This window comes from Onychostoma macrolepis, chromosome 22 (assembly GCF_012432095.1).
Source record: "Onychostoma macrolepis isolate SWU-2019 chromosome 22, ASM1243209v1, whole genome shotgun sequence".
Lineage (NCBI taxonomy): Eukaryota > Metazoa > Chordata > Actinopteri > Cypriniformes > Cyprinidae > Onychostoma > Onychostoma macrolepis.
In genome coordinates, this window is record NC_081176.1 from 9,000,722 (window position 1) to 9,017,363 (window position 16,642).

A 16,642-nucleotide genomic window follows, 5' to 3' on the forward strand; every position below is an offset into this window, starting at 1 on the left:
CTAAGGTGTGGCGGGAACATCCATATTTTGTTACAAATGCAATCTCTAAAACTCAATTAAATACAGTATCTCACAGAAGCGAGTACACCCCTCACATTTTTGTAAATATTTTATTATATCTTTTCATGTGACAACACTGAAGAAATGACACTTTGCTACAATGTAAAGTAGTGAGTGTACAGCTAGTATAACAGTGTACATTTGCTGTCCCCTCAAAATAACTCAACACACAGCCATTAATGTCTAAACCGCTGGCCACAACAGCGAGTACAACCCTAAGTGAAAATATCCAAATTGGGCCCAAAGTGTTAATATTTTGTGTGGCCACCATTATTTTCCAGCACTGCCTTCGCCCTCTTGGGCATGGAGTTCACCAGAGCTTCACAGGTTACCACTGGAGTCCTCTTCCACTCCTCCATGACGACGAAAATAAAACTAAATAAAATAGCTCAGAGTTTCAGAAGTCAAAACAAGGGGCCTCATTTATAAAGCGTGCTTACGCTCAGATTTGATCGTGTGCGTACGCTTAAATCCACGCCAGCACTCATATTTATAAAGACGGTCTTTGACGTGGAAAAGTGCTTAGCGTCACGTCAGGGTCTGAGCAGACGTACGCACTTTTAATTGGCCAATATTTTGTGAATACAAAGTCCAAACTCCACAAAACGTGGTATACATAGACAACTAAATATTTTTAGAAACAAGCCAAGTTTAATGAATTTCTGATCCCCAGGTGGCTACCAGTATTTGCTTATTTTGACTTGTTTAAAAAAAAAAAAAAAAAAACTATATATACTGCGTTAGGCTAGTCTCAGCCTCAGACGTTACGCCCACGGACCGTTGGCTGAACGTCTGATGCATATGGCACACAGAAGTGGAAACACTTCAGGAGTTATAATAATCAATTAAATAATATATAATAAAAGCTGCCATGGATTCCAGACCTTCAGCCATCTGTCTGAAGGTCTGGCTACGCGAGACTAGCATTAGGCTAACAGAGACTTGTCATAGCACTTGCATATCATTGCTCTTTTGTTGGTTTTGATTGCTCCTATTGTCCTCATTTTGTTAGTCACTTTGGATATAAGCACCTACTAAATGTAAATTTAAATAATAAAAGATGCAAAAAGTTCATTATAATTTCATAAGATATCAAGTCTAAGATATCAAGTTGCCTGGCACAAATTTTTAAATATCCTAATGATACTGAAAACATGTCAAGTTGCAGGACAACTTGCTGTTCAAATAAAATAATAATAATAATAATAATAAAACAATATTATTTGTCTATTGTAATATAATACATAGTTCATGTCGCTTGTTAATGCTGATTAAGACAGATTTACACACAAGATATTTTACAGCAGAAAGTGGAGGCATAGTTTCTGGGTACACAAGGTATGCATGAGAATATGGACCCGTGCAGATTGGGGGCCCAACAAGGGGGATCTTTAATTAAATGAGGGAGCGAATTCTTAATTTGTGGCCACAATGTATATAGATATTTTTGTCTTCACGTAATATGCAGGGCTTTGTCATTTATTGCGTGCATTTGTATATTGCTGCCGTAGAACTGTTTAATTTTTAACTATGTGCAAACACTGCATCGCCGTGGCCAAATAAAATAATAATATAATTAATTTAAAGAAACTTTGTAAGGTTTGTAGCTAGCTGCGCTGCTTTAATTTACTTCTGTTGCTGTGGCTTCAGCGGAACACTTATTTTCAAAACTGAAGCTATAATAAAAAAAAAAAAGTATTGTTTGTATTTCATGATAAAATCGACAGAACTTAAAGGATGAAACTTTGTGTTACATTAAAAGCACAAAGGTTATCACAATTATTGGGTGGCTGGCACACTACAAATAATGAATGGGCTTGAAAACGTTAAATATTATTTCCAAGCAATTATACAATCAATCAAACAGCTTGTGAATAGTCACGTAACGCATTTACCACAGAAAAGATAAGAATAAATTAAGTTAACCAAGTTTGAGCCCACTTTAACTAATAACATTTATTTATTTATTTTTTTGCATATGGGCCCAGGGCTGACTTGCTACACCACTGGTATTATTGTCATGTTTGGTGAGGATGTGGTGTCTGACCTGGATCTAAAGATGACTTACATACTGTGATTGTTTTTTGTATGTGTGCAAAGAGAAGATGAATGAGTGTAACTTTTCCCGCATGCAGTGCAGTGATACGGTTTCTCTCCACTGTGGATCCTCTCGTGTGATTTCAGGGATCCTGACTGACTGAATCTCTTGTCGCAGTGTGAACACTTGTAAGGTTTCTCTCCAGTGTGACTCCTCTGGTGCAGTTTCAATTCTTCAGCTGTAATAAAAGCCTTCTCACACTCAGAGCACACATAATCTCTCACACCATTATGTCTCTTCTCATGTAATTTTAAATTTTGCTGATGTGAAAAACTCCTTCCACACAAAGAACATGAATGTGGTTTCTCCTTTAAATGAATTTTCAGGTGACTTTTCAGGTTTGAAGCCCTCAAAAATGTTTTGCTGCATTGATCACATTCATGCACTTTCTCTCCAGTGTGGATGATCATGTGATCCTTAAGGGTTGCTGATTGTATAAAATGTTTCCCGCACTGATCACATATGAATGGTTTTTCTCCAGTGTGGATGTTCATGTGTTTCTTAAGGGTTGATGATTGTGTAAAACTCTTACCGCACAGATCACAAGTGAATGGTTTCTCTCCTGTATGAACTCTCATGTGTGTCATAAAGTTAGGTTTTTGTCTGAAACACCTCCCGCACAGATCACATGTGTAAGGTTTCTCTCCAGTGTGGACCCGCTCATGTGTTTTCAGGGTTTCTGACCGACTGAAGCTCTTGTCGCAGTGTGAACAATTGTAAGGCTTCTCTCCAGTGTGGGACCTCATATGAACCATGAGATTCTGTTCGCGTTTCAAACTCTTTCCACACTGAGTGCAGGTGAAAGATTTCTTGTCTCTTCTTTTCTTTAAATCTTTCTGTTTGGGTTGAGAGCGACTCAGAGGTTTTTTTCCAGTTTTGACATGATGTTTCTCCTCCTCTTCATTCAGTTCTTCGTTCTCGTTTTCTTCAATTGACTCTGAAATCAAAGTAAAATGTTTAATTTTCAGTACATCACAGAAAAATATGAAAGGAAAGGACATAAAAGTAAAATACTGTAATTTATACTGCATTCTGGGTGAGCGGGAATATTTTACAGTATATTTTAGTGTTGCTGTAACCTGACTGTAATACGCCAGGCAATAATACAGGATTGCTGTAAATAGCGCGCCACCTGACGTCATATCACACATAGGGAAGAGATCGAAACTCTGCGAGTTACGTGCCGTTTCACCCCGCTGCTCTCCCGACATTTTCAGGTCTAGTGAATTAGCTTGAAATGACAAACCGAGACCATTTTGGTGAGTTTTATTTGAGTTCTGTCAAAGCTTGCTTTACTATGGTATGCAAGGTAAAATTTCCATTTTTGTCAATGGAGTCTGCTGGGTTTGAGGAGATCGATAAATGGCACTTTAAGTTTAAACAAAAGGGATATTACAATAAAAATGTCTATCACTGTAGGGATCCCTTTTATAATGTTGTCCGATTTGAGCCTGTCACTGACAAAAATGAGCACTTTTTAGAGCACTTTTAAATGTGATTAGACATATACTGTGCGCAAAAAAAAAAAAAAATCTATATATACAGTATATTTGCAGTCTGCTTCATGACCGACAGCAGAAGGATCGTGGTCAATACTGGACATCTTTAATTAGTCACTTGGGAAACATGGGAAAACATGGTTGAGAAATACAGTTTCACTTTTCACTACAGCTTCATTTACAATGTAAATGAGTGGTTTGGGGTCAGAAATACTGGTACCAGGTTATCAACTAATTAGGCGGGAGAACAGTTGTGTAGAATGGTGATTGATAAAAATAATTATGATAATAAAAATGTGATTAGCGGTAAATTACTTATCACAGTTACTAATGATCTATTAGACAACAAAGACAAGTAAAATTAATGTCAACATATTCAGCAATGTCAAGCATAATATGATTGTTTTTAATAACTGTGATGTATTGTTGGAGCATGTATGTATGGTGAGCACCCCCTGCTGGCCTCACTAACACCTCTTCCAACAGCAACCTAGTTTTCTCAGGAGGTCTCCCATCCAGGTACTGACCAGCTCAACCCTGCTTAGCTTCAGTGGGCAACCGGTCTTGGGCTGCAGGGTGATATGGCTGTGGCTAGGGTTGTTATCACAGATCGCTTGACAGAGAGCGAAACTCTGAAGCGCTCAGTCAGAGTGTTCAGCGAGTGACAATATATCTGTGCTAAACTTATACATAGATTTTACTCGCCAGTGTGTGAGTTGGAGGCTAAGCATTTATTCACAGTGGCTAATCTTATACACTATTTAGTCGCCCAGGGTGAAGATTTAGTCGCATATGCGAGTGATTTACTGGCAATGTGCTAGCACGTTTGTATTTCTTCTAATAACTATAGGTCTTGTTTAAGAAAATGGTATTGCATGGGTTCAAATACTCGCCGATACCGGTGCCAGAATCTTTTGCGGTGAGCAGAAGATCAGGATGGTGGTGCAGAGTGATGGATATAATAAAAAGATATAATAAAATATTTACAAAAATGTGAAGGGTGTACTCACTTCTGTGAGATACTGTATTTTTTTTTATTACTACAACAAAAAATCTGACAAACTACTTGAAGCTTTATAACCTTAATGTTCTTCAGCCTCATTGATGAAGGATCAAGAATAAACACCAACCTGTTTGTTCTTCAGTGTGTTTCATTCTGCAGGGTTCTGGATCTCTCATGTTCTCTCTGTCCTTCAATAAACTCTGTCTCTGCAGATTTCACTTCTTCCTGATGCTCTGATGCTCGTCTTCACTTGTAGACTGATGGGAATATTCCAGCATTTATTGCTGAACTGCAGTGGGAGGAGCTTCACTGAAGGTGTGATTGTTGTGGGAGGAGCTTCACTGAAGGTGTGAAGAGGAGCAGATCTGTAAAAATCAAATAATAAATCACTTTGCACACCTTTACACTAATTCACATATTTAAAGCATTTATGTTTATCTATGTATCTTAGTAATATAACTTAAGTAATTGCAAACAGTTTTATACTTATTCACAAATTCTATTCCCATTTTTGTCTCTTCATATTTTTAGGAATTTCATCCACGTATTTTATTCCTACATTTACCTGCCCTATCATTAATATATAAGCTAGACAAAAAAAGCTTCAATGAAAAAAAAAAAATTTAAGCAATGTAGAAAAAAAAGTAAATTAAAAAACGAAAGAAACAAAACAAAACAAAAAAATATTAAAGAATAATCTATAATTGATCCTTTTTTTTTTTTTTTGCGGTGTAGCAATTCACATCGATTCACAAATTTCAAAAATCGACTTTCTACTTAATATAATAATAATAATAATGATGTTATCAGAACAAAAAAAGGTGAGAAAACTGCAGGAGCGGTGCAGCACCGAGACAGTCTAGAGACCTAGTGTTAATTTTGTCAGCTATTTTCAAGTTTAGTCTTAGTCTAAGTCCCATGTTAAATGTCCTTTTTAGTTTTAATCATATTTAGTCAACCTTATCCTATCTGGGTTTAGTCAAGTTTTAGTTGACTAAGGCCCGGTTTCACAGACGGGGCTTAGACTAAGCCAGGATTAGGCCATAAATTAAGACATTTAAGTAATTTTTATAAATATGCTTAGAAAAAAACATTACTGGGGAGCATCTTGAGACAAAACAAAGGCACTGATATATTTTAAGATCAGTCAGTGCAAGTTTATTTCAGTTGAAACAGCTCAGACTTACATTTTAGTATAGGACTAGGCTTAAGCCTTGTCTGTGAAACCAGGGGGAAAAGTCTCAACATTTTAGTTTAAGTCAAAGAAAACTTGACATTTTCGCAATAACATTATTATTAATTAACCATAGACCTACAGCAGTATTAATTCTGGCAGCTATTTTTAATTTAGTCTTAGTCTTACTCAAATGTATATTTTAATTATCATATATAGTCAACCTGTTTTCGTTTAGTCATGGTTAAGTCAACGAAAAATGTATGAGCATTTTAGTCAATTAAATCGAAGTCGCATTTTTGTTATGCTGTATAATGGTTAAACGGATAAAAATTATTTTTGCTCAAAATTATATTTGTAATGATATATTTGTCAGTCAGTCAGCCATCTGCGTGGATTAAGTCATTATTATGAGAAAGTATTTCCTTATTATGACTTACAGAATTATATTTTTTCTCAAGGTGGCAGAAACGGGCTTCCATACTATTGCTCCATACATAGGCCTAGAAGGTTTATTTAACCTCATCTAGTGTACTGATTTAATTATAGGCTTTTTAAATAACCAAAACACCGGGCAGAAAATGTATCCTTGTAACAGCGAAGCTTCGGGGATTTGAACTCTTAATATCTGGCAACCGCACACATGAAAACTCGCGTAGTAGAGGCGTGTACAGCAGTCCGCAATAACCTTTTGTCTCCCTTTTCACGAAAATAAAAAGAGGTTTTTGGTAAAGTTTTTATTATTATTATTTTTTAAATACATATAGTCCCGTCTTACTTCGTCAACGGAACTGCATGTTGATACAGTCATAGTTACCGTTTATTAAAATCATTGAACAATTATTATTGATGCAAGTAGAATCAGCAGACATGAAAAACCTACAATAGCAATTATTTATAAATCCAAGTTTAATGCATGATTATTTGGAAATGAATGATCTCTCTTTGATGCACAAGCCAGAGCATATCAACAGAAGAAGAGAAGCAAAGCCTGCTGCAAAGCTACTGTAAATATGTTCTGAGCACGATGATAAATATATACATAATATTAACCACGCGATCACAGATCAATCTTTAACGTTCAACATTAAATAACACTAACATTATCACTATAATTTAACAAACAAGCTTTAAAAAATACACGAAATCGTTCATGTCTGCATGACATTAGTTTACAGTAATGTTCCTTTCAACTAAATCAGTCTGCAGACGCCAGAACAGGCGCATAACGTGTTTTATCAGAGGAAAACTATTTAGAAATAACCTCGTAGGATGATTAAACAAACTGAGTGAGGTGTCCCATAAGATAAATATCTGAGCTGATCAACTCACCTCAGAAGACACAACAAACGCGCGCTGACTGAATGAAGAGCTAGTGCTGACGTCTTCTTCTTCTTCTTCTTCTTCAGTTTTTTGGAGCATAACAATCTAAATCTATTGCTCCACCTACAGTACAATTACTGCTGTGCAGTCATGTTAGCTATTATCCTTAAAATGACATATGAACATGTAAAAAAGGTAGGGGGTGGGATCAAAAACAAACAACAACAACAAAATACCTATACCGGATTCGCAGGCTCCAGGGTCCCATCTATTTAGTTTAAATCCTCTCGCTTAACCCTGTACTATAAATTTATTTTATTAGCAGCCTATATCCTATTCTATCTTTATTTAACTCATATCCTAACAAGTAGCCTACCCCAAATCCTTATTTACCTTGCCCTTTTTAAGAATGTTATTAATTCCTTTCTTTCGTCGTCATATTTTTTTACAATCGTATATTACATGCTCTACTGTTTCTTTCTCCTCACATAAACCATTCTCATGTGCTCCAGTAACAGTGATGCATTCAGTCCTGTGTGTACAAGTCTCATCCTTGTTCCTCCTGTTTCTACCACTAATGTTTCGTTTATTATTAACTTTTTATTTTTTATATTATATAAATTATCTGAATTCCAAAAGCTTTTTATTTCAGATGAATGCTGACCTTTGGATATTCATCAAAGAATCCTAAAAAAATAAATAAATAAATAAATGTACTCAACTGTTTTAAATATTGATAATAATAATAATAATTAAAAAGGTTTCTTGAGCAGCAAATCAGAAGACTGGAGTGATGATGCTGAAAATTCAGCTTTGATCATAGAAATAAATTCGTTTAAAATATATTCAAATAGAAAGCAGTTGTTTTACAGAGTAAAAATATTTCACATTACTGCTTTTGCTGTATTTTGGATAAAATAAATGCAGGCTTGGTGAAAAAAACAAACATTAAAAATCTTACTGTTCAAAAACTTTTGACTGGTAGGGTATATATATATTACAGAAATGTTATATTGTAATGTTATACAGTGCCTATAGAAAGTCTTCACACCCCTTCATTTTTTCACATTTTGTTATGTTGTGTTCTTATGTTAAACTGCTTTAAATTACTTTTTTTGCCACATAAATCTACACCCCACTCACCATAATGACAAAGCAAAAAACTGATTTATCATAACTTTGCAAATTTATTAAAAAGGAAACACTGAAAACACTGCTTTGACACTTCAGGATCAGGAGCATTCCAGTTTCACTGGATCGTCTTCGAGATGTTTCTATACTCTGCCTGGAGTTAATCTGTGGCAAATTCAGTTGATTGGACATGATTTGGAAAGGCACACACACCTGTCTATACAAAGTTTAACAGCTGAAATGGATGTCAGAGCAAAAACTAAGCCCTGAGGTCAAAGGAATGGCCTTGAAACAATCAGGACTCTTCCTAGATCTAGCCTCCTGGCCAAACTGAGCAATTGAAGGAGAAGGGTCTTGGTTAGAAAGGTGATCAAGACACTGACGGTCACTCTGGTTGAGCTCCATGATCTTATATGGAGATGGGAGAAACTTAAGGACAAACATCACTGCAACACTCCACCAATCTGGGCTTGACGGCAAAGTGACCAAACTCAAGCTTCTCCTCAGTAAAGATACATGAAACTCTGATTGGAATTGACAAAATCACTGCAAAAGTTCACCTTTCAACATGACAATCACCCTATGCACACAGCCAAGACAATGCAGGAGTGGCTTAGGGACGACTCTATGGACGTCCTCGAGTGGCCCAGCCAGAGCTGGGACTTGGAGCTAATCAGACATCTTTGGAGAAACCTATAAATGGCTGTCCACCGATGGTCCCCAGCCAACCTGACAGAGCTTGAGATTATCTAAAGAGAAGAAAGGCAAAAAAAACAAAAAAAAAACAACAAATGCAGGTGTGCAAAGCTTGTTGCATCAAAAAGACCTGAGGCTGTAATTGTTGCCAAAGTGCTTTAAGTTTTGAGCTAAGCGTCTGAAGACTTGTGCAATGTAGATTTATGTGGAAAAAAAGTAGTCATGTCACTATTATTTGTATAGCGCTTTTAACAATGAAAATTGTATCAAATCAGCTTTAAAGCAGGTTAACATAATGCAATATAACAAAATGTGAAAAAAATTAAGGGGTATGAAGACTTTCTATAGGCACTGTATATATTATATATATATATATATCCCTTAAGAATTTAAGCATTTATAACTATCCCTTTAAGTATTTTTCTCATATAGGCCCTGTTTCACAGACAGGGTTTAGACTAAACCAGGATTAGGCCATTGTTCAATTAGGACATTTAAGTACTTTTTATTAACAGGCCTTAGAACAAAAAAAAAAAAAACATTACCGGTGTGCATCTCGAGACAAAACAAAGGCACTGATATATTTTAAGATCAGTCAGTGCAAGCTTCTTTCGGTTAAAACAGCTCAGACCAGGATAGATTAAAATGATTAGTCCACAGATAAAAGTTTATTTAGTTGTTTCAACTAATAAGCTACAGTACAACAAACTGAACTCAACTAGCTGAAGTTTGCTGTGCTTTCTCCTAACATTGCACAAAAATGTCTGTGGTCATTCAGTCAGTGATGGCTGCACGAAACGTGCAAACTAACAAAAAAAAAAAACGGTAACACTTTACAATAAGGTGGCACTAATATGCATTAATTCATGCTTAACTAATGCACAGATAATCATGTCCAAGAACTAAACCATTTATTAGTAATTACTGCATTAGCAACAAATGAACATTCTATATGATTCATAGATTAAGTAATCAAATTGTTATTAAATGCGTCAATGTATTAATTCCCTGATAACATATTATATTAACTAATAGTGTAAATTCATGTGTTAATTACCACAATGGGTCGAAGCCATGCATTTCAACTTCCAGTTGTCTGCTTTTTATTAGCTAATGATTTGCAAAGATATCATTATGTTATGACTTTACTTGTTGAGGCACATAACTAATGTTATATTAACTAACAATTAGTTAATAGTTCTGTGCCTCAACAAGTAAAGTCATAACATAATGATACCCATGCAAATCATTAGCTAACGATTAATTAAAGCAGACAACTGGAGGCTGAAGTACAAAGCTTTGACCACTGTGGTGATTAACATATGAATTTACGCCATTAGTTAGTATAATATGTTATTAGGGAACTAATAAATTATGGCACATTTAACTAATAATTTATTTATTACTTAATCTATGAATCATATAGAATGTTCATTAGTTGCTAATGTAGTAATCATTAATAAATGGTTTAGTTCTTCATGAGTTATACATTATCTCGTGATTATCTGTGCATTAGTTAAGCATGAATTAATGCATATCTGTGCACCCGTATTGTAAAGTGTTACTCAAAAAGCATTAAACTCTTACGAAATGATGGAACAAGTTTAAATAAGTCTGCGGAACTCTGAAAATATTTGTTTGTTTTTGAAATATTCTGTTAAACCTGCTGAAATACAAGGAATGTGAACTAAAATGCTCAGTTCCACATGCATGTCTGGGAAATGCATGAATATTCATGTGTGCTGTGCCCACTGAAACCGAAAATCTCATGACTCTGGAAATCAGTTTTTCAAACTGCACTGCATCTGTATAAATCAGATAAACACATTATTGTGTCATGTTTGGTGAGGATGTGGTGTCAGACCTGAAAATGTTGGATCTGAAGATAATCTATTCACTGTGAATTTTTTTAGTATGCTTGTGTAGAGATGATGATCGACTGAAACTCTCACCGCATGCAGTGCAGTGATATGGTTTCTCTCCCGTATGAACTCTCATGTGCACCTTAAGTTGATCGTTATGTCTGAAACTCTTCCCACACTGATCACATGCGGTTTCTCTCCAGTGTGAATCTTCTCATGTCTTTTCAGGGTTTCTGATTGATTGAATCTCTTGTCGCAGTGTAAACACATGTAAGGTTTCTCTCCAGTGTGGTTCCTCTCGTGCTGTTTCAATTCTGTAGATGTAAAAAAAGTCTTCTCACACTCAAAGCACATGTGATCTCTCACACCAGTGTGTATCTTCTGATGTAGTTTTAAATTCTGCAGATGTGAAAAACTCTTTCCACATACAGAACATAAATGTGGTTTCTCCTTTGAATGAATTTCCTGGTGACTCTTCAGGCTTGAATCCCACAAAAATGTTTTGCCGCATTGATCACATTCATGCAGTTTCTCTCCAGTGTGGATGTTCATGTGTCTCTTCAGCTTTGCTGATTGTGCAAAACTCTTCCCGCACTGATTACATGTGAACGGTTTCTCTCCAGTGTGAATCCTCATGTGAATCTTAAGTTGAGATTTTTGTCTGAAACTCATACCACACTGATTACATATGTAAGGTTTCTCTCCAGTGTGAATCCTCTCATGTTTTTTCAGGGTTTCTGAATGATTGAATGTCTTCTCGCAGTGTGAACACATGTAAGGTTTCTCTCCAGTGTGGATCATCTGGTGCCGTTTTAAATGTTGAGCTGTAATAAAAGTCTTCTCACACTCAAAGCACATATGATCTCTCACACCAGTGTGTATCTTCTGATGAGCTTTTAGATTCTGCAGTAGTGAAAAACTCTTTCCACACAAAGAACATGAATGTGGTTTCTCCTTTGTATGAACTTTCAGGTGATTCTTCAGGTTTGAAGCCCACAAAAATGTTTTTCCACATTGATCACATGTGAACAATTTCTCTCCCGCATGAACTCTCATGTGAATCTTGAGACTCTGTTTGCTTGTCAAACTCTTTCCACACTGAGTGCAGGTGAAAGATTTCTCGTCTCTTGTTTTCTTTAAATCTTTCTGTTTGGTTTGAGAGCGACTCAAAGCTTTTTCTCCAGTTTTGACATGTTTCTCCTCTTCATTCAGTTCATCATTCTCCTCATTTTCTTCAGTCAACTCTGAATTTAAAGTAAAATGTTTAATGTTCAGTAAATCACAGATATTTTCCATGAATGAGGTACATTGATCTTCCTATTATTATGTTTAAAACATTATAGGAACAAATCTCATGTTTCTATAGTGAGAAATATTAAATATATGAAATCAACTCCACAAGTTTATGTGCTCTTATTATTTACTGCTTCCACTATATTATTGCACAGATCTATACTTTTTTTTTTCTATTACAACAAATCAAAATCTGACAAACTGCTTGAAGCTTTATATTATTATTGTTCTTCAGTCTCACTGATGAAGGATCAAGAATAAACACCAACCTGTTTGTTCTTCAGTGTGTTTCATTCTGCAGGGTTCTGGATCTCTCATGTTCTCTCTGTCCTTCAATAAACTCTGTCTCTGCAGATTTCACTTCTTCCTGATGCTCTGATGCTCGTCTTCACTTGTAGACTGATGGGAATATTCCAGCATTTATTGCTGAACTGCAGTGGGAGGAGCTTCACTGAAGGTGTGATTGTTGTGGGAGGAGCTTCACTGTGCTTGTTGTGGGAGGAGCTTCACTGAAGGTGTGATTGTGATTGCTGTACAGTAAGAGGAACAGATCTGTCAAAAACAAGTAAATCACTTTAAAAAAGCGTCAATGAATAGTAACCAAAATAAGCAATGTAAGAATATAGAAAAAAAGAAACTAACATATAAATCAGTGTAAGAAACAAATAATCTACTAATTGACATTGACATAACAAATAGTTTTTGTTTATTGTATTTTGAAACATGGTTTATCACAGAATGAATAGATGCTGTTATGATAATTATATCTTGTAATGTCACAGTAGCTGGTCGTGTCGTTTGCTTAAGTCTGTTGACAGCAATGAAATGAGCTTAATGTGGCAATTTACGGATCTGAATTCATTAGCATAATGAATGAGGTGAAAACAGAATCTATTGACATGTAAAGATGTTTTCTGTCATCACGCTGAAATGTTCAAGTGTTTATCTTTAATAGGTGGTTTTAGTTATTTATTTGATGCTGTAAAAACAGACGATTGACAGTTTCTCTGAGTGAAGTAAGCGAAGCACCATTTACATGTACATAAATAAATACCGTAATCCAAAACAAGAGCTTTAACAAAATAAATTTAAAAGATTATATAAATTATAACAGCTTTAAGATCCTTGGGAGATGAAACAGTTGGATATACTGTTGAACCTCTTTTTAAAACAATAAATGAAGGATTTTGATGAGTGAATTTGTATATGAAATTTTGCAGGAAGTAATAGGTTAATCATAAAATATTCATTTATTTTATCTTTTTGTCTATTAAAGTAGCCAAACAGTACGTCCTTAAAAGGGTCATGAACTGCCTTTGTCTTTTTTATACTGTAATTATACCGAGGTCCAATTATAATGTTATCAATATTTTTACATCAAAAAACATAATTTATAAGTAATAGGCTATTGTGCTGCTTTTAACCCCCCTCAGCAGAACGCTCTGTTTATAGGCGGATTGTAGACTGGGAAGTACACGCCCACTGCTGTGATTGGCTGACAGCGTACATTCATTCCTCATAGATGGATGCCGCTGTGGTTTAGGTTTAAAACACAAGAATAATTCAGTATATCAAAAGATCTATTAATCTGTTAACAATGAAAACAGTCACTCACAATTTTGTTGCGACATCACTGTTGGATCCAATAGCACAGCATAGTCTTTTAGTTTCAATCTTTTAGAAAATCCCGAGTCGAATTGTGTCACTCCGGTTATTAAAGTAACCTCAGTTTCTTTGTGAACCCATAGATTCAGTTGTGTTACTGAATCTATGGGTAACTGTAAACGAATCCGCGGTAAAATGAAGTAAACAAAGGACTGAGTTCTCACTCACGCGGTCTGGAACTTCATTAAAATAAAGCTCATCCACTCTTTCCTTACATTGGGATCAGAAGGAAGGCAATGCAAAGACTGTTTTTTCCACAAACTGGCACTGCAGAGAGTCCTGTTGTTTTCAGAGCCGTCTTTATCGTTTGGTTTCTGCCTAGACCTGCGTTCGCCTTTCTCTGGTAAACACTACACGCGCGAATCGGTGGGCGGGGCTAAACAGGCAGTGATGTCGATCTTCTTCTGCGGAGGCGGTGCTTAATCTACCTATTATTACACCAGGAACATTACAAAAGCTGTCAATTTGGCAAACTGGCTTCAGTATAAGCTGTTTTTAGACTAATAACAAAGTTTTGAGTTCTGAAACTGGCAGGATGTTTTTATAGTACAATAACCTCTTTTATATGTCAAAAGATCAAGGCAATTTTGGTTTCTCAGTTCATCACCCCTTTAAAAAACAAACAGAAACCCTCGAGCACATTGCAATTGATAACATTAGATAATGCAATTCAAAATAGCTGTGTGTGAGGACAATCCCGGAAGATATGCGTATCAGTTTCATTAAGGTCACCACAAAATTAACAGCTTGTATCTATGTCTGATTTAAACCTTTTCAAAAACACTTTAGCTGGGTAAAATCTGTGTAATGATTTGAATGAGATTTCTGTAACCTTGTTAGTTGTTATATATTTCGAAGGCAGAGTCCATACTTTGTTCTAGTCAACCACAATCTTCCAATAAGACACCACACACGGAGTTGTTACAAGCTCCTTTTGAAAAAGTGTTCTAATCTTAAAGTTACGTGATGACGGATGTAACAAAAAGCATTGTTTTCCTACTGGGATTTCAAATGGGTCTAAAGAAATAGGTAATGTGCTGGATGATCTAACAGAGTCCCTTAAAAGCATAACAGCTCATTTAGGAATAGCCTCCATGACAATGGTAAAAAAAAAAAAAACAAGACCTTAAATAAATTGGGAGACAATTAAAATGCATTTCTCAAAACAATTATTAAAAAAAAAAAAAAAAAAGTCATGATTGTTCCAGATGAAGTACCGGTGAGGGGAGAAATTGTGCTTAAAGATTAATGACCATGCAAGTAATGCCCGTTTATGAAATTTATATAAATTGTACGGGATTCTAGCAATATTATAATTACAGATCAATAGGAAAGGGAGAGCACCTAATTTGAAAAAGAAGTAATTGGGGATAAAATTCCAAATTGAGTTTGTATTACACAAAAACTGCCTGATCCAATTAATATTGAATGTGTTGTTCAAAGAAAATAAATCAAGGAAATTCAACCCACCATACTCACATGTGTTCATTAATACAGACTTCTTAACATAATGGATTTTGTTTTTCCAAAAACAAAATTAAACAGGAATTTATCAACTGATTTACAAACTTTGTTATCTACATATAGAGATACAGTGTATGTAAGTCTGGAGTAAGCAGTACTCTTCCTCTCAAGGTCAAGTCTCTCTGCAACCAGGCGTCGAATCTTCTTTGGGATTTTATTATAACCATGTCAACGTTCAAGGTACATCTTTTGTCTTGATTTGTAGTTATCACAATGCCTAAATATGTAATTTCAGATTTAACTGGAATATTATAAATAGTGGGTACTCTACAATCTTTAATAGACATTAATTCACATTTACTCATGTTTAGATTAAGACCCGAAGCTTCAGAGAAAAGTTTTCTGTAATTAATTGGTATATGGATTTGGGAAGCATCTCTTAAAAATAAGGTGGTGTCATCTGCTAATTGACTACATATTTCTCGATCCGCTATAAGGATACCCCGAAAGTACAGACACACTTTCGGGTGGAGATTGAAGCATTAACTTTAGCATTTAATTTTCCATAACTGTGTTGTTTCACATTGACAACAATGAGTTGAAAGCCCAAAAAGCAATCATAATACTTCATGACTTTTAGATATGTATCTATACCTTTTGGGTAGGATTAGGATTGTAGAATAAGGTCATGCAGAATAAGGCATTTATATGTGCTTAATTACTACTAATAAATGACTCTGGACCACTAATCACTGCCATTATAAAGCTTGGAGAGACAGGACAATTTTTAATATAACTCTGATTGTATTCGTCTGAAAGAAGAAAGTCATATACACCTAGGATGTCTTGAGTTGAGTAAATCATGTGGTAATTTTAATTTTTGGGTGAAACAGGACAATTTTTGGAAGCTCACCAAGTTTTGTAAAATTCTGCTAAGAAGGGCGCTATAACTGAAAAAACCCCCCACTATAACATAAGGTCCGTGAAGGGGAAATTGGTTTGTTCCTCATTTGCAAATTGCTTTGGATAAAAGCATTTGCTAAATGAAAATGTAATGAAAACTTATATGCATCTTCTTTGGAGACAAAGATTCATATAAGACAAATCTCATCTTTATGTTCATCTATGAATTTTCTCTATGAACATGACCGACATTTATAACATACATGAAGCCACCCCGTTGCAGATCTATACAGATGGAGCTGGGGAAGGTGGAGGGTTTCTAAAGGGTGCTGCAACTACTACAGCAAGCTCTAGCCAAGTATTTCAATGTTGAGCAGCAAGTTCACTGGCTGCTGATATGAAAAGAAACCAATCAGCTGCGGCATGTGAATGTCATTATGTCAGATTTAGTTAGAACCTGTCGGACTGAGT

The 16,642-nt window shown here is 35.5% G+C and overlaps 1 pseudogene; it reads right to left on the reverse strand.

Moving 5' to 3' along the window:
- Nucleotides 1-94: 94 nt before the first annotated feature.
- On the reverse strand, nt 95-16,256 carry LOC131530970 (zinc finger protein 271-like; annotated as a pseudogene).
- Between the last annotated feature and the right edge of the window lie 386 nt (nt 16,257-16,642).